The 23,311-nt window shown below is 35.0% G+C and overlaps 1 protein-coding gene across 1 annotated transcript in view; it reads left to right on the top strand.

Annotated features, from left to right (window-relative positions):
- LOC6046762 (myb-like protein Q) overlaps nucleotides 1–23,311 on the top strand; it is a 169,293-nt gene that overhangs the window by 119,031 nt on the left and 26,951 nt on the right. The gene's annotated exons all lie outside the window — the stretch shown is intronic.

Here is a 23,311-nt window from a genome sequence, read left to right as displayed (position 1 = left end):
CATTAGTATTAAGGCCCCTTGTATTTAATAAATAAGTCGGAAGAAAAGTAAGCTCTGAGTCAAGGTGTCCAATTTGTAAGCGTGGACTGAGCTGACTTATGACTATTTCCCTCCCCTAATCTCTTATCCTTTCATGGCAATAAATTAGTATGGACTTAACCACTTGTTTTCGTCAGATCTGAGTTAAATTGAGTTGGATCGCTTCCAGTCAGACCCGCCCTGAGCGAGCTAGTCCGGGCAGGCTTCATCTCGCGACTTCGTACGCGTCCCTGCTAGGGTCGCGTTGGCGCTTAAGCGAAGTGCGTTTCATTCTTACAGTTCGATAAGGGTCGCGGTCAAGCCGACCTTGTAGCATAATTGTTCCATTCAGTTTCGTATCGTTGGTTTCGTTAGTTTCGATTATCTGGGACAAATCTTGTTACAGCTTGATTTCTAAAAATACTGTCAAAATTTTGAGCACTCCAACCGTGTTTAGTACTGATTTTGTCTTCTGGAGTGCTATATTTTGTTTCACTCGCACGATAGGGACAACAACTTTAATTTTTGCTAAAAGAAACTTTGTAGACAGTAAATACCACCTAAAAATAAAATTCATATTATTTGTAAGCTGAGAATAAAATAAAATACTTCTCAAGTTGATGTCTCCGCTGCATTTAACCCAATTCAGCACTGATAATCACATTCATGTCTTCATCAGTGCACGCATCTCACGTGAAACTTTATCCACCGAATCGTTCTCATCTGATTGAAATTTATTGCTCATTCAGTCGCGGCTGATACTAACAATGATCAATAAATTAAACCATAACTCTGCGCTCACGATCGATCGATTGACAGCTCCGCCAATACGTCCCACAGAGAAAAAAAAACGGTCAAGATGACCTTTCCAGCACACTGCTTGGACTTTCCATAGAAACAGATCGTCTCCCCCCTATCAGCGGACACTTTCGATTTCTGACCTACTCCAGCCGGCCCACGACATTCAAAATCTCACGACCCAAAAAGAAAAGGGTCGCCCCCCTCGTCTTAACTCGCAAAGTGCATGTCTTCCAAAAATACCATGAAAAGTGGGCAACAAGAGCCGCCTTCCGTGCCATTTCGTGCCAAACATTTGCATAAAAACTAGGTAACTCGATCACTTTGGCTAATTAATTAGTCTCATAAATTTTTATACACATTATGTGAACCGCCTCAAGAGAGGAGCCCTCCCTCAAATTGTGGGGCTGTGCGTTTTTCTCATAAGCATATGCCCAAGCTTTGGGTAGCTAAATGAGAGTAGAGGAAATGTCCTACCATACACTCCACCTCCTCGCCCAATCCCCTTCCCCCAGCTGGTGTCCATTATGTTGCCCAAAGGGGGTTGTTATATAATCACTGCAGAAAAGCTTTTGGTCTCTAACAAACGTAGCGAAGTTTTCGGACAGTTCTCCTTTACTTTAAGATTGGCGAACCGGTTCTCTTTTCTGCTTGATGGAGCTAATTTGGCGGGAAAACTTAACTGTGTAGTTTAGTGGGAGTTGATTAGTCAATTACTAAGCCCATTCATTTGTCTTAATTATTAATTTCTTTCAAGGGTCACACAGTTTGGAAATAACATCGTATTTTTTTATTTTATTTTGATTTTTTGAAAAGGCACTTTTTAATTTTGAATAATCATGATTTCAATTTGTTTGAAATTTTCCTTCAAGTACATAGCGGAAATATGCCCATTTTAATCACTCTAAGCCGTTCGACCAATTCTCATCACTTTTGCCATTTTTCGCTATAAAATCAACATTTTCAGATGTATCATCAATGGAGAGTTGCTTGCTCACTTTTGTTTGAGCTATTTATTGCTTTGGAACAGTCAAAAACACTTTATGAAAGCTGTAATTCATGATCAGAGTGCTGATAGACCGATAATAGAAATAGGCTGAGAAAGGATTTATTTCCCCTATATGTTTTTAATTGTTAAAATCGATTCAGAAAAATATGTTTTTTTTTCTCAAATATTCAATAAAATTGGTTTTACTGATTTACTTTTCGATTGAAAAATTTTATTCCAAAGGGGGCAATTTAAGCGGAATCTGGTTTACCAACCCCGGCAAACGGTAATAACTAAATTGATGCCATTTCAATAACAAAACTATATTAAAATATAAATAAAAGTGTTATGAAATCTTCTGGTAAAATCCATTTTTGCATAAGGAATTGAGAACAGTTTATGTTATCATACTAAATTTTATTATTGGCCTGATATTGGAAGAAAGCCAAAACAACTTAGGAATAACATTTTTTGTTATGGAAGAATACCTCCAACTGTTATTGAGATGATCGGATTAGTTGTTAAAATAACAAAAAAATAATAGCAAAGATTGTTAGTCTGTTATCACAATATATATCCAATAACAAAAAAAAACAAATCGATAAATAACAAATCATGTTATAAATAACATAAAATGTTATTGACCTGGGTAATTCTCCGCCAACTCACACAGCAGTTGCCCCGACCCCCTTCGATTTACGTGAAACTTTGTCCTAAGGGGTAACTTTTGTCCCTGATCACGAATCCGAGGTCCGTTTTTTTGATATCTCGTGACGGAGGGGCAGTACGACCCCTTCCCTTTTTGAACATGCAAAAAAGAGGTGTTTTCAATAATTTGCAGCCTGAAACGGTGATGAGATAGAAATTTGGTGTCAAAGGGACTTTTATGTAAATTAGACGCCCGATTTGATGGCGTACTCAGAATTCCGAAAAAACGTATTTTTCATCGAAAAAAACACTAAAAAAGTTTGAAAATTTTTCCCATTTTCCATTACTCGACTGTAAAAATTTTTGGAACATGTCATTTTATGGGAAATTTAATGTTCTTTTCGAATCTACATTGACCCAGAAGGGTCATTTTTTTCATTTAGAACAAAATTATTCATTTTAAAATTTCGTGTTTTTTCTAACTTTGCAGGGTTTTTTTAAGAGTATAACAATGTTCTACAAAGTTGTAGAACAGACAATTACAAAAAAAATTATACATAGACATAAGGGGTTTGCTTGTAAACATCACGAGTTATCGCGATTTTACGAAAAAAAACTAACTTAATCCACCTATGTGGTTGTTGCCTTCCTCACTTTTTACCAACATTTGGTGATGTGATGGGTTTGGACACAAATTCTATCTATCTTCTATATATATACAAAATTTCGACGGTTTTGTTCGAACGCGAATCAATTCAACACGGAACGTCCGATCGAGGTGCTGGATTTTTTTTGAAAAGGTCCAATAAACCAATTTTTCAGTTTTTGCTTTTTGGATGTTTTCAATACCTCTGACTCAAGGCGGATTCAAAAACACCCAAAAAGCAAAATACTTGAAATTTGGTTTATTGGACCTTTTCAAAAAAACTCCAGAAATCAAGTTTTGATCGCAGGAGGCTGAATAAGCAAAAAAGTCAAAAACGTCAACAAACGAAAAAAAAGGCAGAACGAAGTTTGTCAGGTAAGGCTTGTTTCTCAATAAAGAAATACAAAAATGTCACTTAAGTAGTCATAACTTGAGACAGGGTTGCCAGATCTTCAATGTTTTGGACTCGTTGGAAAGGTCTTTCAATTACCTACCCAACGATGGGTTGTATGATGGATCTGGACATAGTTTACATACATTTAAGTAAGATCCGGCATCAAAAAAGTACATAAAAATCACTTAAGTGGTCATAACATGAAACAGGGTTGCCAAATCTTCAATGTATTGGACTCATTGGAAAGGTGTTTTGATAACCTATCTAACGATGGGTTGGATAATGGATCCGGACATAGTTAACATAGATTTAAGTGAGATCCGGCATCAAAAAAGTACATAAATATCACTTAAGTGGTCATAACATGAGACAGGGTTGCCAGATCTTTAATGAATTGGACTCATTGGAAAGGTCTTTCGATAACCTATCCAACGATGGGTTGAATGATGGATCCGGACACAGTTTACATACATTTAAGTGAGATCCGGCTGCAAAAAAGTACATAAATATCACTTAAGTGGTCATAACTCGAGACAGGGTTGCCAGATCTTCAATGTTTTGGACTCATTGGAAAGGTGTTTTGATTACCTACCCAACGATGGGTTGGATAATGGATCCGGACATAGTTTACATACACTTAAGTGAGATCCGGCATCAAAAAAGTACATAAATATCACTTAAGTGGTTATAACTTGAAACAGGGTTGCCAGATCTTCAATGTTTTGGACTCATTGGAAAGGTCTTTCGATTACCTATCTAACGATGGGTAGGATAATGGATCCGGACATAGTTAACATAGATTTAAGTGAGATCCGGCATCAAAAAAGTACATAAATATCACTTAAGTGGTCATAACATGAGACAGGGTTGCCAGATCTTCAATAAATTGGACTCATTGAAAAAGTCTTTCAATAACCTATCCAACGATGGGTTGAATGATGGATCCGGACACAGTTTACATACATTTAAGTGAGATCCGGCTGCAAAAAAGTACATAAATATCACTTAAGTGGTTATAACTCGAGACAGGGTTGCCAGATCTTCAATGTTTTGGACTCATTGGAAAGGTCTTTTGATTACCTACCCAACGATGGGTTGGATAATGGATCCGGACATAGTTTACATACACTTAAGTGAGATCCGGCATCAAAAAAGTACATAAATATCACTTAAGTGGTCATAACTCGAGACAGGGTTGCCAGATCTTCAATGTTTTGGACTCATTGGAAAGGTCTTTTGATTACCTACCCAACGATGGGTTGGATAATGGATCCGGACATAGTTTACATACATTTAAGTGAGATCCGGCATCAAAAAAGTACATAAATATCACTTAAGTGGTTATAACTTGAGACAGGGTTGCCAGAACTTCAATGTTTTGGACTCGTTGGAAAGGTCTTTTGATAACCTAACCAACGATGGGTCGGGTTATGGGTCTGGAAATAGTTTACATGCATTTATGTGAGATCCGATTCGCAACTCTGACACTTTTTTATACTTAACTTTTGAACTACTTATCGAATCTTCAAACAATTCAATAGTGCAGTATGGGGCACCAAACCGGATCGAATGCAACTTATTTGACTCAAATCGGATCAGCCAGTGCCGAGAAAACTTGGCAAGAATTTTGAGCACCAAGGGGAATACGCACACACATACACACACACACACAGACATTTGTTCAGTTTTCGATTCTGAGTCGATAGGTATACATGAATATAGGTCTACGAGCTGTTTTTCAAAAGTTCATTTTTCGAGCAGGATTATAGCCTTACCTCAGTGAGGAAGGCAAAAGTTTTGAAAAAGTTGGTTTCATCGATCATGGCCGTTCATGGTCACCCGCGACAGACACGGACGACGAAACAAAGAAAAAAGCAAAAAGTAACTTTTTCAAAACTTTTTCTCGTAAAATCGCGATAACTCGTGATGTTTATAAGCAAACCCCTTATGTCTATATATCATTTTTTTTTGTAATTGTCTGTTCTACAACTTTGTAGAACATTGTTATACTCTAAAAAATAACCCTGCAAAGTTAGAAAAAAACAGAAAAATTTTAAAATGAAAAATTTTGTTCTAAATGAAAAAATGACCCTTCTGGGTCAATGTAGATTCGAAAAGTACATTAAATTTCCCATAAAATGACATATTCCAAAAAATTTTACAGCCGAATAACGGAAAATGGGAGAATTTTTTTAACTTTTTTAGTGTTTTTCGATGAAAAATACGTTTTTTCGGAATTCTGAGTACGCCATCAAATCGGGCGTCTAATTTTCATAAAAGTCCCTATGACACCAAATTTCTATCTCATCACCGTTTCAGGCTGCAAATTTTTGAAAACACCTCTTTTTTCGCATGTTCAAAAAATGGAAGGTGTCGTACCGCCCCTCCGTCACGAGATATCAAAAAACGGACCTCGGATTCGTGATCAGGGACAAAAGTTACCCCGTAGGACAAAGTTTCACGCAAATCGAAGAGGGGTCGGGGCAACTTTTCCCGATTTCGTGTGAGTTGGTAGAGAATTACCCACCTAGTATTTTCAAATTTAAAAAAATGTTATTTGCGTCGGCTCGGGAAGATTTTTGCTAGAACAATTTTAATATCTTAAAAACTATTTTTTAAATCAACCCCTGTTCTATTGTAAGTAAGATTATTTTTCACTTAAATTGTTTTAATAATGGGTCCATTAATATAACAGTTCTGGAATAAAAAGGTGCAGGTGGTTATGTTCTACATGACCAATATGACAAAGAACTTTGTACAAAACTACTTATTTTTTTATTTTATTTTATATTTTTAAATCATTGCCTATTTATTTAATCCTAAATTATTTATTCCAAATAAATGTTTTCAATCTTTAACACCTCTGTGGAAATAAATTGCCAAAACACGAAAATATTGCCAAAACAATTATGGTTCGGAAAATGTCCTCCCGGGAGGACCTCCCAGAGGGAACCGGCCACTCTAGATTGCGACCACCACAATCAAAATGGTAATTTTCATGTCCTGTATCAACCATGAATTTTGATACCCATATTGCCCCAAGTCGTATGGTTTGATAAATGTCCCCCTGGTAGAACCTTCCCGAGGGCACTGGCCACTACGGGTGTGGCCAACCCGGTCAAACTGGTCATTTTCATTACCAGTTTCAAAAACCATGAATTAAAATACCCATATTGCCCCAAGTCGTATGGTTCGATTAATGTCCCCCCGGTAGAACCTTCCCGAGGGCACTGGCCACTCCGGGTGCGGCCAATATCCTATAAATGTGGTCCCAACCCCATTGCCCCAAATCATTCTGGTTTTCAGGTGGCCGTCCTAACAATTTTCATTAGAACAGAATTCCTCCCAAGTAGATGCACAAACTGTGTCTTTCAATGTGTGCGTGTGTGTGTGTGTGTGAGCTATAAAATTACCACCGTGGATCCGCCTTTGATGAAACCACGGTTGGCACTGAAATTTTCTGAGGCTAAGTGCTAGCTTAAATAGTTCGCATGAAATGTGGCAACAGTGGTGCAACATTCTCGCGTGACAGTTCCACGAAAGCAGGAGACAAGGCAAAATTTGTAAAATGCTCTCAGCCAATCAGCAGCCGGGATTTTTCCTGCATGCATTTTTATTTTCATCTTAACTTTTGAATACATTAACAAAGTTTTATCAACTTTGTGAGGTAGTCAACTTGCAATTTAAGACTTCCCCTTTCGTTTGGTGGATAAAGCATGCAGATTGCTTGAATTGGGTGGAAGATATAAGCGTTCAAACAATTACACAAATCGTTACACTTTCGCTTCGCGAAATTTTGGATTGACACCCGTAGACAGTGCCCTTAGGACAAAGTTCTTTGTCAAAAGATTACACCTTTCTCAGTTGATGCCATCCCTTATGAAGATTAAAATTATGAAGATCAACTCAAGGAACAGGGTTTAATGTATTAAAGGCTCGTAATACAAATTTCAAAGTTTTTTTTTTTCGCAAAATTTGAAATTCCCATTAAAACTTTTTTCTATTTATTCAGTTTTGTTTTTAGAGGACCAAAAAGCAAAAGTTTAGCAAAGGATTCAATTTTTTTCACAGAGATATATTTTTTTAATTGAAGATTTTATCAATATTTTTAGATTTTTCAAAATCATGCTTAAATCAATTTCAAATTGGCAATCGAAAAAGCACTTAATTTTTTTTTCGATAAATTCGTCGTTGAACATTGAATTTGAAAATCGGGGAACGGACTACACTTTCGGATTATTTGGACAATTATTAACTAAATCACAATTTTTGAAAAGTGAATATAATTTGTTATGATAACATTGAATTGTGATATTTTTCTAATGAAACATTTGAAACAACATATCTTATGGTCAGTTTGACGTCATCAGTCTACCCGATATAAAAAAATAACAATTTCATGAACAGCAACTGTTTGTGTTGGCGAAGCGTGATATTTTAAGTGTAAGATAGCTTTAATTTCTTTTTTTTAAGTTGGATAATCTGAAACTCAGATTCACCGAATAAGTGCAAAGAAATGCATATATGAATAATTTCGGTTCTCTCCCCACTCATTAACCAATTAGCAGAGCTGTTGCCATTGCATAAATTATTTGGAAATTACAAGCAAACTACGTAAGGAATTTGGGGAAGCACTGTTATTCGTTGGTCATTCATTCAATTTAGTTTTTATGACTTGTACTTTACCGACGTGTTGGGAATCTTCTCTAATCCGGATTCACAGCGAAAACTCTCGATAATTGCAACAAAGAAGTATAAAAGTTAGTGAAAAAGTCTATCAGCGACATCAGTTGATACTTGAGTTTCACCAAGCATTGAGGAATAATACAAAAGTTTCAAAATGGTTAAGTTAACTTTGGTAAGACTTGAACAATTTTAATTTTAATTTCTCAAACAAATCTTTTACTTATACATAGATTCTTGCTCTACTTATTGCAATTGTTGCTGTTGCATTTGGGCAACCATTTTGGCACCGTAGAAGACCGCGACCGGAACCTCCCCAGCCGGAAAGTTTCAATGAAGCGGTTCTAGCAGCAAATGTGTTTGATAGAGGAAATGACTAGCACATCAATTTGAATGTTTAACATAATAAAAGCAAGTTATTTTGTACACAACTAGAGAAGGATGTTTTGAAATCACATTTTTGTTTAATTACCGCAGCAATCCATTTTAAGCGTTAAGTGATTATTTAATACCCGAAAGTGAGCGCTAGAAAAAAGGCTTGCAACCAACTTGAAACCGTTGCCCAAATTTGGTCACACATGCTAATAGAGCAATTTGGCAATTCACTTTCGCAGTGTTTTGCTCGAAAAAAAAATCCGTTCCGTTTATGTTTGCAACTAACTTGATGACGCTAAGCGGTGCCAAAATATGAGTGGCTTGCGAAAACAAAAACCGGTCGTCAAATTTAATCCCTTTGATGTTTTCTATGTCTTCCGACAAGTATATGTAACACATGTTTTCGCCGCTGTTTGACACGAGCAATTAGCACTAGTTAGAGGGATTACCCAAACGTAAAATTGTCCAAATGAATGATGGCAACACGGACGCCGTACGGAGATGTAAATTTTCATGAATGCGGAAAATTTGAGCCTTCAAAGGGGTGCTAATTAGAACGGTTAGCAGGATAGGGAGCTGTTTCAGGGCAATTCTAGAAATAATAATAAATCTGTTTGTTGATTTGTTGATTTGTTGATTTGTTGATTTGTTGATTTGTTGATTTGTTGATTTGTTGATTTGTTGATTTGTTGATTTGTTGATTTGTTGATTTGTTGTTTTTTATGCATGTTTTGCTTTTATTTCAATTATCAATCTTACCTACCTGGCAATTATTTCACGCAACGTCTCCTGCACGAGATGTTTATGTTCGTTCTGTATGTACTGCTACGGCTACAAATCATTTATGTTAACAACATTTTTGCACTTGCTTTCTTATTATCACCCCCACCCACCAAGTAATTAACTCTTGTGATCGCTAGTTTTCCTTGCTACAGATGTTTGAATACAAACTTTTCCCCATCATAATGTACGTTATACACATAAGAACATTGGACAATTATAAATTTGTCCTCTTTTTGGAGCCCCCGCACATTAGAGAATTTAGTTTCCTCGTGTGGGACAACCCATTGAATATTTAAACTCCCGAAGGTCTGCAACATGCAACACTCACGGTTCTCTACAAATGTGTTCGATGCAACAAAAAAAAATAACATAATACACATCGTAATAAATAAAAGGCAACACAAAACCAACTCGTTGAACAAGTGGCACTCGGTGGCCGCAGCTGATCGTCAGTACAAAACGAATATCGTACATAAATACATAACGTGGATTAAAGGTAAACGATACAAGAGGAACGCAACAGGTGAAACGCAGACGTAATGTAGGTCTCATCCTGTGGACAGCAAAGGAGAAACAAGAAAGAAAACAGGACCCGGCAGTGACGCTAAATACCGTTGATCATAAATGAGGGTAATTTACTTCCGAGGACGGCAAGGATGTCGGCAACGTGTGTATTACGGGACGATCTGCAGAGGGGGAAAGAATGCAACTTTCAGGGTCTCCGACCTCTACCTTTACCTGTGAGTTGCGGTCGGAAACAGCAGACGATGAAAACATACCTTATATATTGCGAAGGACTTCGTTTTGGGGAGGTCCTCGCAAGGTTGAAAAGTTCCTCGAAATTCTCCCCCGAAAACATCCCCACAAAGTGCATCGCACTTTCGACCCTCTTTTGCATTTTAAAACCTTCTCGCTCGCGTGCCGAACATTCATTTTATAAGCAAGGATGCCTCGTCCTGCAGCTGTTTGATCAACCCTTGAATTGATCAGAAGGGAAAGATAGAACCTGTCGAAGTGTCCAAAAAAAGCAGAAAGGAAAGCAGATAAGGTCGTTTATGTAGCATTTATGTTCTATCGATCGAGAAGGGCCGGGATCGCCGCGACGGTGAGTCCTTCTGGTCCTTTTTCAGAACTATGAAGAGTATGCCCGAAGATCATCACTCGAAAGGGTCGACGAATGGGAGGACAATAAAGGAACAAAGGCCGGAAGAACGCGGCAGTAATTAAACCCACATGACGCGCAGCGCGGAGACATCGTCCTGATGACTAGGCCCGCCAGGACTACCGTCGCAATCCACCTGCTGTCCTACGATCGAGCCGATCAGAAGTTGTAAAAATGGGCTCGTCCTTTCAATGTACTGTAAATGTATAAATCAACAACTCCATTATTGAAACAATCAACAAATCTACAAATCAACATAAGAACAAATTTCGGATTAGTTTTCAAAAAGACGTAAGAGCCAATGGTGAACAAAGTCTTTTTTGAGTCGGTGTTCAACCTACTTACGAAAAACCAATTTCAAAAATGCTAAAGATTTTACATCTACACGTCTTTCAAGTGGCCCAAACTAAAAATAAATAAAATGTTGTAACAATTTCGAGAAAAACGAATGTAAGTGTCGGAGGACACGGTGGCTCTTACGGTTTTTTGAAAACTCACCCGAGAAATTATGAACAAATTAACAAATGAAAAAAAGAACAAATAAACAAATGAACAAATGAACAAATGAAGAAATGAACAAATGAACAATTGAACAAATCAACAAATCAACATATCAACTAATCAAAATATAAAATTATCAACATATCAACAAATCATCATAACAACAATATTCAGTGAATAGTAACGCAAAAACAGTGTCAACATATTTTTTGCAGTAACATCGTGTTGTTATTTTTACCTCTCTCAAATTCCTACCCCACCCGTATATACAACAGCATACGCAAAGTCAAGTGCTTCCTACCACCATAAATTAAGGTGTGGGAAATTGTCTTGCCACATCACTTTTGATCTCCTGTTCACGTGGGTTGCTCGCAAAACCACCAACTCCCATCAGCAGGTGACTAGATCAGTTAAAATACGCTGAACAACAGCTCTGCATACTTTCAGGAGTTTCTTTAAACCGTACAAATGTTTTCATTCTCTCTCAGAGCTCTCTCTCATCAATCGGTAGTGAGCAGATTGAACAACTTGAACTAAGCCGCCACTGCCGAGGCTGGCGGGAAAATACGTTGCTCTCCTCTGGTTGGTGACCACGTTGCGGAACACTGGTTTTCTCCGCTTTTCTTCACTCCGCCAACCTTCCCATCCAACCCGACGACTTCAACTTCATGGTCTGCTTCATTCCGGCGGCAACAGTCGCGTCGATCGGAGCTGGGTTTTGGATTCCGAATCGCGAAAAAATCCACCAAGTTCAGGGCCGACCTCCAAAAGTGCCAACGAGCTTTTATCAACATACAACTTGTTAAAATTAAGCGGGCCAGTATTTTTTGGCGGTTGAAAGTAAATTTGTGTCTTCACAATGGATTTCCGCAGTAACGCGTCTTCCCATGCCCGGAATCAACCGGCCGTGAAGGCCATGGGAGCGCCATTGTGTTTGGGTTCTGGTCTGGGTTCCAGCATGGTCGGTCATATTTTGGCGCTGATAGTGTGTACGCAAAAGCCCAGCTTGAAAATTGTCTACCGAAGCAGATATTGTGTTCGCGTAATGGTTGTCGTTGAAGTTCAAAGTGAATTTGTATCAGCAGCGATTTGTTCTGCACCATCTGTGGGACATGCATGAACTAAATCATAACTTGCTGGATTCTATGTTAATGCGAGGGGTATCGAACGTACGCGATACGGCGTTGCAGGAGAATTTATGATTTTGTTTTTCTATATGTTAAATAAACTATGGAAAACTTATTCCGACTCAAACACTATTGTTCTAAGCTGAATGAATCTATTGATTCGGAAGTTTCGTATTGTGTATATATATTGTCTATCATAATCATTGAAAAATATTTTGATTTGAATCCTGCTATCATTTTTACAATACATTTCCATTATAATTCTCGATGACAAAAAAAATAAACTATCAACAAAAATATAAAAATATGTTTTCATCATTTTGCTTTTGTCAAGATTTTAAAAATAAAATTAGAAACTTTAATGAATTCAATGATAGTAATAAAAAAGAACAATTCCTTTTAATATTAAGAAGCATGTACTATTTTAAAATTATTTGGGCTTGATCCGACCCGCGGCGTCTTTTAAAAATTATTCAAAAAATATTTCAATAATCAATCTGCCCGCGACTGCTTTTGAAAATTATTTAATTACTGACCCTTAAGCCCGTTCATGAATCATTTAAATAAATATGTTGAATGTTTTAATTGAAAAAGCAGGCTACAAAATTTTCAAAAATCTAATCAGATCCATTTTTTTTGTTTCGCTGCTAAATCACATTTTATTTAGATTTTGATTTTGATAGAAACTTGATAAATATATGAAACAAATATGAACAAATTGCTAGCCACAAATGTACAAAAAAATCTTAATTTAAATTTGAAGAAGTTTTTAATGCGTTTAAAATGAAAATCAAATTTTAAGGAATATGAATGAACTAATACTATTAAAGGAAAAACAGCAAGCAAAAAATTTTATTTGTAGTTTTCAGAATAATTTTGTTTATATAAAATTAGTGCTAAAGAAAAAGTATTGAAAGTGATAAGTCAATTCTTCAGATAAAAATTGTATCTTAAAATCATGAGGCAAAAATATATTTCAATCGTTGAATTTATTTTTTTTAAGAAATTTAAAAAGCAGTGAACTAAAAAGTATTAAGAATCAATTTTGCTGCACTGTTAACATTTTAAGTATATCAGAAATCATTTTAAAATACTTCGTAAAATATTTAATTTAAGATTACAAAATATCTGCAATCATGCCACATTGAAATTGTTTTTGTTTTACCCCCCGAACTTAAACTTTAAAAATATTTGCAACGAGCAAAGTTTTAATATTGTTTGAAAATTTCCTAATAACAGGGTTTTTCATTTTTATACAATAAAAAAAATAGATTAACCCCTCCCCGCCCAGAGTAAATCGATTTTTTTACAATTTTCCACATTACTCGTAACTGGATCGACCAAATTGGAAGAAATTTTAATGGTTATTAATTAACATTCTATATTAACTGGTGCAGGTTGAACCAGGTTGAAAAATAAAGGGTTGCGGAGAAATTGAATTTTGAAGCCAAAAATTAGTCGTGCTCTGGAGTAACCATGGCCGTTAGATGGTGAAATCGCATTAGAAACACGACTTTATAAACTCATTTAAATTTTTTAAATTAATTTTCACCAAGCATTACTTCCGCCCCGCCACTGCATCTGGAAAATGAAATCTGGCCCGCAGGACCAAAAGGTTATGCCCCCTGGTTTAAATTCACAGAATATTTTCGATATCCCATTTTTACATTTGAGAACAGATATTAAGTATAAGTTAAGAAACTATATCATTATATTTTTTCATGGGTTTGCAAGCAAATGTTGCTAGTTTAACGTATAATTTCGATTTTGCTTAATTTTTTTTAACATAAATATATTTCTAACAATCGAATTTAAAATTTTACGTCTTTAAAATTTTGTGTTTAAAATTATACGTTTTAAATGTGATTATTTTGCATTCTTAATACATATATTTCAGAAATAAGTTTGATTGAACAAATACACCACATTTTTTTTTGAAAAATGAGAATTAATTGAAAAAAACTGGATTATTATCTACAAATTTATAGGAGAAAACAAAATTAAAATTTCTAAAAGTTTTCACTGCGTTTGCATCAAGTTAATCATTAACACTTGTAGCACCAACGGGATCAAAATTTACACGAAACAACTTCGACCGGCTGTATCTCGGTGAAAACTCAACCGATTCGGATGATTCTTGTTGATTTTGATCCGGGAGAATGTCAAGAATCACCTCCAACAAGGTAGATCCAAAGCTGATGCGTCTACCTTAAGTTGTAATAAAAAATACATTTCCAACTTTTTTTCCAAGGGTTGTATGAGCCGGTGACGTTGCATTTACAACTTGTTTGACCCCGTTGGGGCTATGAGTGTTAAGGCGGATAAAAAAAAAATTAATTTTCATGTCATTTTTCCCCCATTTTTTCAAAAAATTCCATATAAAATGCATTTATCTGCGTTCAGAAGCATTTTGGCATGTTTGGGTTAGTTTAAAAAATCTATTGAATTTTGTTGAACTTTTAATGTACAAAATCGCAAATAGTTTTTTTTTTACGAAAAAATGTGTTTCGTCAAATCTTGCACTTTTTGAAAACGAATTCTTGCATATCAACTGTACTGGTGTATAATGCCTTTTCCAATGGGTTTTCCTCACTAAGCAAAATCTTCATTTTGAAAATGAAGATTGCTGCAAATATTTTTCAAAAATCAAAGAATCAGAGAGCAAAATATGTACAAATGACCAAAGAAGTTCAAATATTTGTTAAGTTAATATTTACATTGCAATCGACAAAACAAATCAAAATTAAAATTAAGCGAATAAACAAATTTTTGAAAGTCTGACCATCTTTCGAAAATTTAAAATTTGTGAATCTTATTTGCAACACTTGTTTAAAAATACATTTTATTTGAAATAATCCTATTAACAAAGGAAACCCTATAAGTTATAGGACCATTGAAAAATAACTCTAAAATGTTGAGCACCCCTGGTTCTAGTGAGTTGTGATCAATGGATTTTTGGTAGAAATTTTCAATAGTTTTCATCTGTTTGTCTGTGCTACTATGTTGTAACCCTGACCAAAATAAATTCTATATGCACTATGATTTAAACTTTTTTTTCTTAAGCAAAATCTACGAGTGAAATTAGCATATTATAATTAAGGTACCAAAATGTCTAATGTGAAACTGAAATAAGAATCCCAAAAAATCACCTAATACTTTAAACCAGTCTACATTAACATTCCAACGCCCAAGGCTCCAAAAAAGTTGGAACGGTAACTTCAACTCGCTGGTTCTCGGGCATAACTCAACCAATCAAGATTATTCTTCTTTCCAGGGATTTGTTAGGATGTCTGGATGATTCTAGAACTTTGCAGAACTTAATTTGATCACATCTGTAATTTTTGCGATAAAAACATCGTTCCAACTTTTTTTTTCGCGTGTAAAAAAAAAATTCGCCAAAAATTCCGCGGAGGCAGTTTTTTTTTTTTTTTTTTAATTTATATTTATTCAAATTTCTTTTCCATGTACATTCATTCAGTTAAAATATTATTGAGTGTCCAATCACAAACGATGACTTTTCACCTCAATTTTAAATACTAGAAACTTTCATTTATTCATGAAATATTGTAGCTTTCGCTATACAGTGATTTCAAATGTAGGAGGTCCTACATGTACAAAAGGGAAAAGGGATACCTTAAAACTAACTTATAAATTATATAAAGAGCGGATAAATGCAGCTGAAGACTGCAATGATTTTTGTCGAAATGCATCAATTATCTTATTGGACATAACATCCAAAGTGTCAACTTCGGCTAATTGATGAAGTTCACTGGTGCTGAACCAGGTCCGCGGAGGCAGTTGTTTTAAAAAAGGTGGAACGATGTTTTCGGTCGCAGAAATTACAGATTTGTTCAAATCAAGTTCTGCAAAATTTTAGGATCATCTAGACATTCTTACAAATCGCTGGAAACAAGAATCGTCCCGATTGGCTGAGTAATGCCCGAGAACCAGCGAGTTGAAGTTACCGTTCCAACTTTTTTGGGAGACTTGGGCGTCCGTGTAAGTTGGACATGCGTTGGGCGTTCCAGTGTTAAAAAAATGCTGAAATCTGTAATAAATAATTCTTGTAGCTTTTAGTAAATAATATTTCACACCCAAAACTAAATTGAATTGTTAGTTGTTCTAATGCATTTTATATTACTAAATTGCCCCTTCAATTTCAAATATTCGATGCAGTGTTGGTCTCTCATGCTCATGCTCTTCAATTTCAAATATTCGATGCAATATATTGGCTGCGTCTTTTTAATGATTAAACAAAAAGTATTTATAAGGAAGTATATTCATTGAAAAAACTCATGTAATCGATTGTAAACTACTAAGAATACATTTCGTCTTAGTTGGCAATAGGTCGTCAGCGTTATTTGTAAACAACGCCTTTTTCCAATCGGTTTTTTTTTTAAATTTTCACTTCAAAAATATTTTAAATGTGACATGTAAGACATGTTTAAGTTTGCATTTTTATTTCCTTTTTTTAACTTTGGGCTAGGATTTTTAATTTCTGGCAGTAATAATGCTTAAGGAAATTTGTTATACATTTTCCTTGAAAATTTTGAAATTAGAGCTTTAAATTTTTTTTTTTTTTGAGTTGAAAAATTAAAATTTGTGAGTTAATTTTCCATGATTTTGCCAAAAAGTTTCTAAAATGCATCTCAGAAGCTGAATTTCAAAATATTCTCTTTTAAATTGTGTCACTAAATTTATCACTTTTTCAAAAATTTAGTTAAAGCAACCAACTCAAAGTCAAAATCAAATTCTTCCATCTGTGTTGCACTGATCTTTATTCCCATTCTCGTGCGATACGATTCCGTTGAAATCACATTCCGGAACAGTGACTTTAGAGGCCTCGGTAAGTCACTCCACTTAAAATTCACTCAACCACGAACCGTAACCTTCTTGCCAATTTCCACTCTGTAGTTCTGACTCACGTCTACACTGGTTAACAATTTATTTATAAATTTTGATGCTCTCCATTTTTCCATTTTTCACTTCTGTTCTCAACTTGAAATTTCGGATTTTTTCCATAGAAAAGTACAGAAAATGTTTTAAGTCTCGTTCCTTTTTTTGGTATCGTTTGATATCCCTTTCGCCGAGGAAATTAAATTCGCTTCTGGGAAAGGTCTTCAAAAATAATGCTTTTATTTCGGGTTCGAGCAGGCGGGGGTGGCTTCCGGGCCCCGTTTCTAAATTTGCATTTAGTCACACCGGCTCCGGGCAGCACACTCCCCCACCACTCTGATGCCCCGTTTGTAAATGTTACAAATTGTCTATTGCTATGCCCCTCCACACCGGCTGGCACTTTTATATGATACATTCTCGACCAAAGTTCGCTAGCGATCGCCAGTCAGAATTTGGCTGGTTGGAAAAATAAGCAGCTCAGGAAAAGTCGGTGCTCCTCGCTTGGCTGATCCTCCCCACCTTAAAAAAGAGCAAAATAAAAATTAAAACAGACAAGGTAAATTCAACCGACCACGACAGGAAACCACCCCGGCATTGTTCCAACGGTCTAGGCTTAAGGTAGTGGGAGAGAGATAGAGGGACTACAAAGTCAGGTTCACGATCTACAGACAATTTGAACAGCAGAAAAAATAGGCTCAAATGATAATTAGATCACTCTTCCCTTGACGAAAATGCGGTGTAAAAGCGTCAAAGGGTCCGCGTATCCTGGAGTTTCATACAAAATTTGAAAAGAAAAAAAAAGTAAATAAAAAAAGGGGGAGAGAAAAAGTCGTTGGAAATTGCCCAGATGCAGTCAGCTGGGTTGGTTGGTCTCGTCCTCTTTTGTAAGTTTTCGTTACACGATGTGGCACGTGGCCATAAGCATAAGCGATCAAGTGCAGCAACAGCACAGAAGGTTACAGGTGCAGTGAGGTTGTGCAGGCCGAAAAGGGAAGTGTGCTGAGCTGGTAAGTCGTCTGATGAGCAGAGGACTTTTGAGATCTATGATGAGGTAGAGTTTATTAACCGTATGGCTAGAGCTGCGTTTTTGGGATTTGTTCAAAATAATACATTTTGTACTGTTTTAACCAGGTTTTATTCGATCTTTTTTAAATTATTTGAAACATCCTCTACCCAAGTAGCATCGCGAAACATGTTTCAAATGGCTAAGTCCAAACTATGTTATATCAGGGGCGTAAAAAAGTTACATTTGTTACAACCATTTGGATTTTGTGGGCGATACTTATTGACAACTAATTTGAAACAAAATATTATGAGTGTCTTTGACCTTCTTTTTGCCTTTTGGGAAACTGAAAAAGCTGATGAGTTGTAACATATTTTGTTATCATTAAGTTATTTTTGTAACAACTTGACAACTTTCCGATTGTTTTTATTTAGTAAGAACTATGTTGTGAATATGTAGCGGTAACATTCATTAGCCAAACAAATTAACGTAATCGCTTTCGGATTCCGAAATCTGGCGTAAGAACCAGCGAAATGTAGCGTATTAAAAAGGCGAAACTGGTAAACATAAATACAGACCCCATTGAACAGCATACAGAAACCAGAACCTACAATGACTAGCAGATGGATTCATCCCAACCCCTGATTCGGCCTGACGTCTGCCATAGATTCCTACAATGATGCATTGCAAAATTAGTCTGACGATTACGAGCCTGCAGATTTCCCTCAACCCTACCCAAAGAAGATCTCCAGAATTGGGGAATCGACCACCGGAACATAAAAAAGTGTTTTTTATACGTTTTTGTGCCCAACAATGCGCTTTCAAAAGACCTACAATCCAAAGTGTCTAGTGGATTTACTGGCGAAAGCTGCGTGATAGTCATTTCCGGTCGGCAATTCTTTCTTTTTTCAGTCTGCACGGCACAAATCATTTTTAATACAACGAAAACATGAACTGCTCAACACAACTAACCCAAAACGTTTGGCATGTTGACACTTCCCGCTACAGACGGACAAAATGTGAACACTTGTTTGCAACATAACAAAACATTTGTTGAGATGCTCCAAAAACATTATCTCAACAAAAATGCAACAAACTGAAACTTGGCAAAAATGTCAAACAGCAGGGTCGTATCAAGGGTCGTGTTAAGATGCACGATAATGATTTTGTCATGCAATCCGAATGTTTTTTACTTTGAAATACTGTAGAAAATACTTTTAATATGAAGTCTTCATAATTTTCGGAATTAAAAGATACACAGGCTAATAATGATCAAAAATATGTCTCTGAAGGTTTAATTGGTTTAAAATTGGTTAAATATATTTAATTATTTCTTATCTAATTGTAAATACTTTCAATTCAAAATTTCTTTGTGCATTGAAAATATAATCGATAAATTAAATGTGTCAGTTTAGATAAACAATTATTTTGCTATATTTTTTTTTAATTTGTGCCTCGATTTGACCCTGTTTTCGATGGAGGCCATGCTGTTTCTTTCATTCTTGTAATTTTTTGATGATTACAAATTAAATTGTCCCAGAATTATGCAATTAAACTGATTAAATTTGATTTGAAATGAATCACATTATTCAATGCTTGAGGTTTTCTTCTGACTATCTGACGTATTTATAGATAAAAAATCATTAGCATTTATTTTGCAGCAATTTGAAATGTTTTTCAAGGCAAAATATCCTTAAAAAATAAGGCCCGTAAAAAAATTAAAAGTATAATTAAATTTCGTTCGAAGAAAGTTAATTCGCAGTTGAATCAGATGTTTAATGACCATTATAATTACCATAATAAGATAATAATCCGAAGAAGGAATGAAAACCATTTTCGAACTTGTAATTTTTTTCATCATCAGCAAAAACATAATTGAGACATCAATATTCCTAAATATGTTTTGCATTTGTTGAGGGGAAGAAATATCTGACAGAATAACTTAACTTCAAGTAAACACTGAAATCAACGTGTTAACATAAAATTGCTGCAACTTAAACATAACATACCTGGTACAACTTTACAAAATTTCTTATTTTGACAACTTAATCGAAACATTTTGACAACATTTTTTCAACAAATTTCTTAACTTGAAAGATGTTTCAAATCAGCTTCCAAATTGCGCTTTTCCAGTCACGCCAAAGGTTACACATTAGTCGTATCTACTCACTTGTCTGGATTAAGCATCGGTGACAAATAATGTTACTTGGGTATGATTAAGTTCAAAACAATTTTTCAAAGTTATCAATAATGTTATCTATAAGGTATCTAAGAGCCATAAATCTAAAAAAAAAGTCCCAAAAGTATCAGAAAAACCACATGATGATGGATGGATATCAAGCGGCTCGACAGGGATTTTTTTTTCATAACAAGTATTTTTCGGTTGCATGTAGGCCCTTTCAATTGTATTTCAATTTTATATGTTAAAACCTGTTTTTATTCACGTTATTTATAAGACAAATGTAAGCCAATAAAATAGCGTAAAAATGTTAAAATTCACTTAAACTTTCCCCAAGATAGTTGGTGCAATCTTGTTGCTGTCAAAAGAAACAGCATGTTCAAAATGATTGCACTGTTCAGCACTGAAATGGATGCTGAAAAGTTGAACTTTCAGCACTTGTTTCGAAAATTAATACTTTTTAACATTATTTTGTTTTAAACGGTTAGTTGACAAAATACATGAGCATTTGACTTATAATTCCACTCAAAGGGTTTTTTAAGAAATTGCAAAAAATGTTGTATGGAACTCGTTGCAAAAATTGATTTTTTCAGCACTTGTCATATTTATCCTACTCGGTGAACCTCGTTGGATAAATGTATGCCTCAAGCTGAAAAAAATTTCTTTTTGCAACTTGTTGCATAAACTACTATTTCGAAACAAGTGCTGAAAAGTTCAACTTTTCAGCATCCATTTCAGTGCTGAAAAGTACAACTTTTCAGCATTTATTTTGAAAAGTTTTTCTATTCGATTCTGTTATTTTTGGTACAGAAAAGTAGGCTTTTTCATCGTTCAAGAATGACAGGAAAAGTAAGTAGTTTCACGACGGAATTGCAAAAATAATGTTTTGGCCCACTTTTGAACAAACTGAATCTTTTTACAGGAGCACAGCAACATACTTTCATCGAGAATGTTTTAGAAAACTTTCTCAATTTAAGCGTTTTTGTACACAGAACAAAAAATGTGTTGAAGGGTTGAATATAACCTCTTTTACCTTAATGTAGACTGAAAAAGTGACCAGAGAAGTGATAAAATTACACATTTTTTAGGCTTAAAAGATGTGTTACGTTTTTTACTGTGTACTGACTGTTTACTGAAAATTTATCCAAAAATAAAAATTACAAAGATCAAAAAACTTAAGAATATTAAAAAAATAAAAACAAGCCATAGGAACAACATTTGAATTAAAAAACAAGTGTTTTAAAATGCATTTTACACTAGTACAATTGATTTGCAATTAGGCTGGTACGAATTTTATTTGATGTTTTTGTCAAAATTGGCTCGAAAATTCAAAGGGCAAAAAATTTTTTTTTGAAAAGCTTCAAAATTTCAATGGAAATTAAGGCGCAATCAGCTGAAATCAATTTTAAATGCATTCCTCTGCATTTAGAATCATTTTAAGCATGTTTGGATTGATTTAAAAACCTTTAGAATTTTTGATGTATTGTATCGCAAAAAACAATCGCTAAAATTTTTGTTTTAGTCAAATCTTACATTTTTTGGAAACTAATGATTGTAAAACAACTAAACTAGTGTAAAATGCGTTTTTAAACACTTGACTTGTTATTTTAATATTTTTGTTTGCCTTCCCCTCGATCACGACCAGAGCCGAGGGACCAAAACTTTGAAAAATATTTGCATCGGCCTTATAAGTTTAAAAAAATGAACGATTTGACAAAAACAAAATATTTTGCAAAAAAAAACTTTTTGCAATACTGTACATCGAAAATTTTCAACAATCCAAAACATTTTTTAATAAATCCTCATGCTTGAAATGATTCTTAACGCAGGAGAATGCATTTTAAGTTGATTGCACTTAAATTTCCATTGAAATTTTGATTTTTTTTTTGGCCCTTGATTTTTCGTGTCGATTTGGAAGGGTAGGTATCAAAAACTTTTAAAAATGTTCGTACCAACCTAATCTCAATATTCTGAGCAATCAAAACTGGAAATAACACTTGGTTATTTGTTGGATTACAGAAATAAAATTGAAATTGAATTGGCATAATATCTCAAATAGGATTGTGCATGAAAAGTTTTTTATTAAAAATGTTTTGAAGAAATTACAGTGTGAATATGAAATAAATAAATACGGTTTAATTGTGAAAAAATCAAAGCCTGATTGTGAAATGATGTTAATTCATAGTTTGAACAACTTTTTGTTTTGTCAAAGCACTTTTAACCGAATTAATTTATTAAGCTGAAACAGTGTAACAAAAAACATACCATAAATGAAACCATACAACAAACAAGGTACTCAAAGAATGCTAACATGAAAAAACATAGAAACTCAAAAACTATGAGACCCGTAAGTTATTAATTTAAAAGAAAAATCAAGCTTATGTTAGAGCTTCACTATTTCGTTCAACAACTGAAACCAGTAAGACTTGTTATTGAAAAGTTATTAGTAATGAAAAACAAGATTAAAATTTCCCGGGAATTTTCTCACCCTGGAAAATTGCATTTTGTCAAAAGCCAGTGTTGCGTTCCTCACGCGCTCACGCGCTCGTGACCGCTCACTTTTCGGAGGAGGAGGAGGAGCGCTGAGCGAGCTAGCTCACGTTTGCTCCGATTTTTTCAGCTCGCGTTTGCTTCACGCTCGCGCTCGCGCTCATATTTCGCTCTTTATGGATTTTTTGCTTAAGGTGCAGTAGGGCTGTGGAATTATGACTTTGTGAACAAATGTTTTGATATGTGAATTGGAATAGCTTATTTTCATCAACCATGTTTTAAATAAAATATTGGATTCGCAAGGGGCAAATCATCTTTTAGGCATACAGTTAAATTTATAAATATTTGAGTATTTAAAGGCCTTACTGTAGCAGAGAGGTGCAGGGGAGGGGTATAGACGCCTAAATAAAAGGGTCTGTAAACCTTAGAAAAACTTACAAAACAATTAATTGATTCAAGAAGATCAATGCTTTGGTAAGTTCGATTCAATTTTAAATGCTTGGTTGATTAAAATATAACATTAAACTGTTTCATGTACCTAATCAGTGTTTTGACTACATTTCCAGATTGCGGGTCAGAATAAGCTACCATTAAAAAACGTTTTTTCGATTATTAAATCT

The sequence above is a fragment of the Culex quinquefasciatus genome, chromosome 2 (assembly GCF_015732765.1).
Source record: "Culex quinquefasciatus strain JHB chromosome 2, VPISU_Cqui_1.0_pri_paternal, whole genome shotgun sequence".
In the NCBI taxonomy this organism is placed as follows: Eukaryota; Metazoa; Arthropoda; class Insecta; order Diptera; family Culicidae; genus Culex; species Culex quinquefasciatus.
The sequence above is the reverse complement of the archived record's forward strand: the minus strand, read 5'-3'. Positions and strand labels throughout refer to the sequence as shown.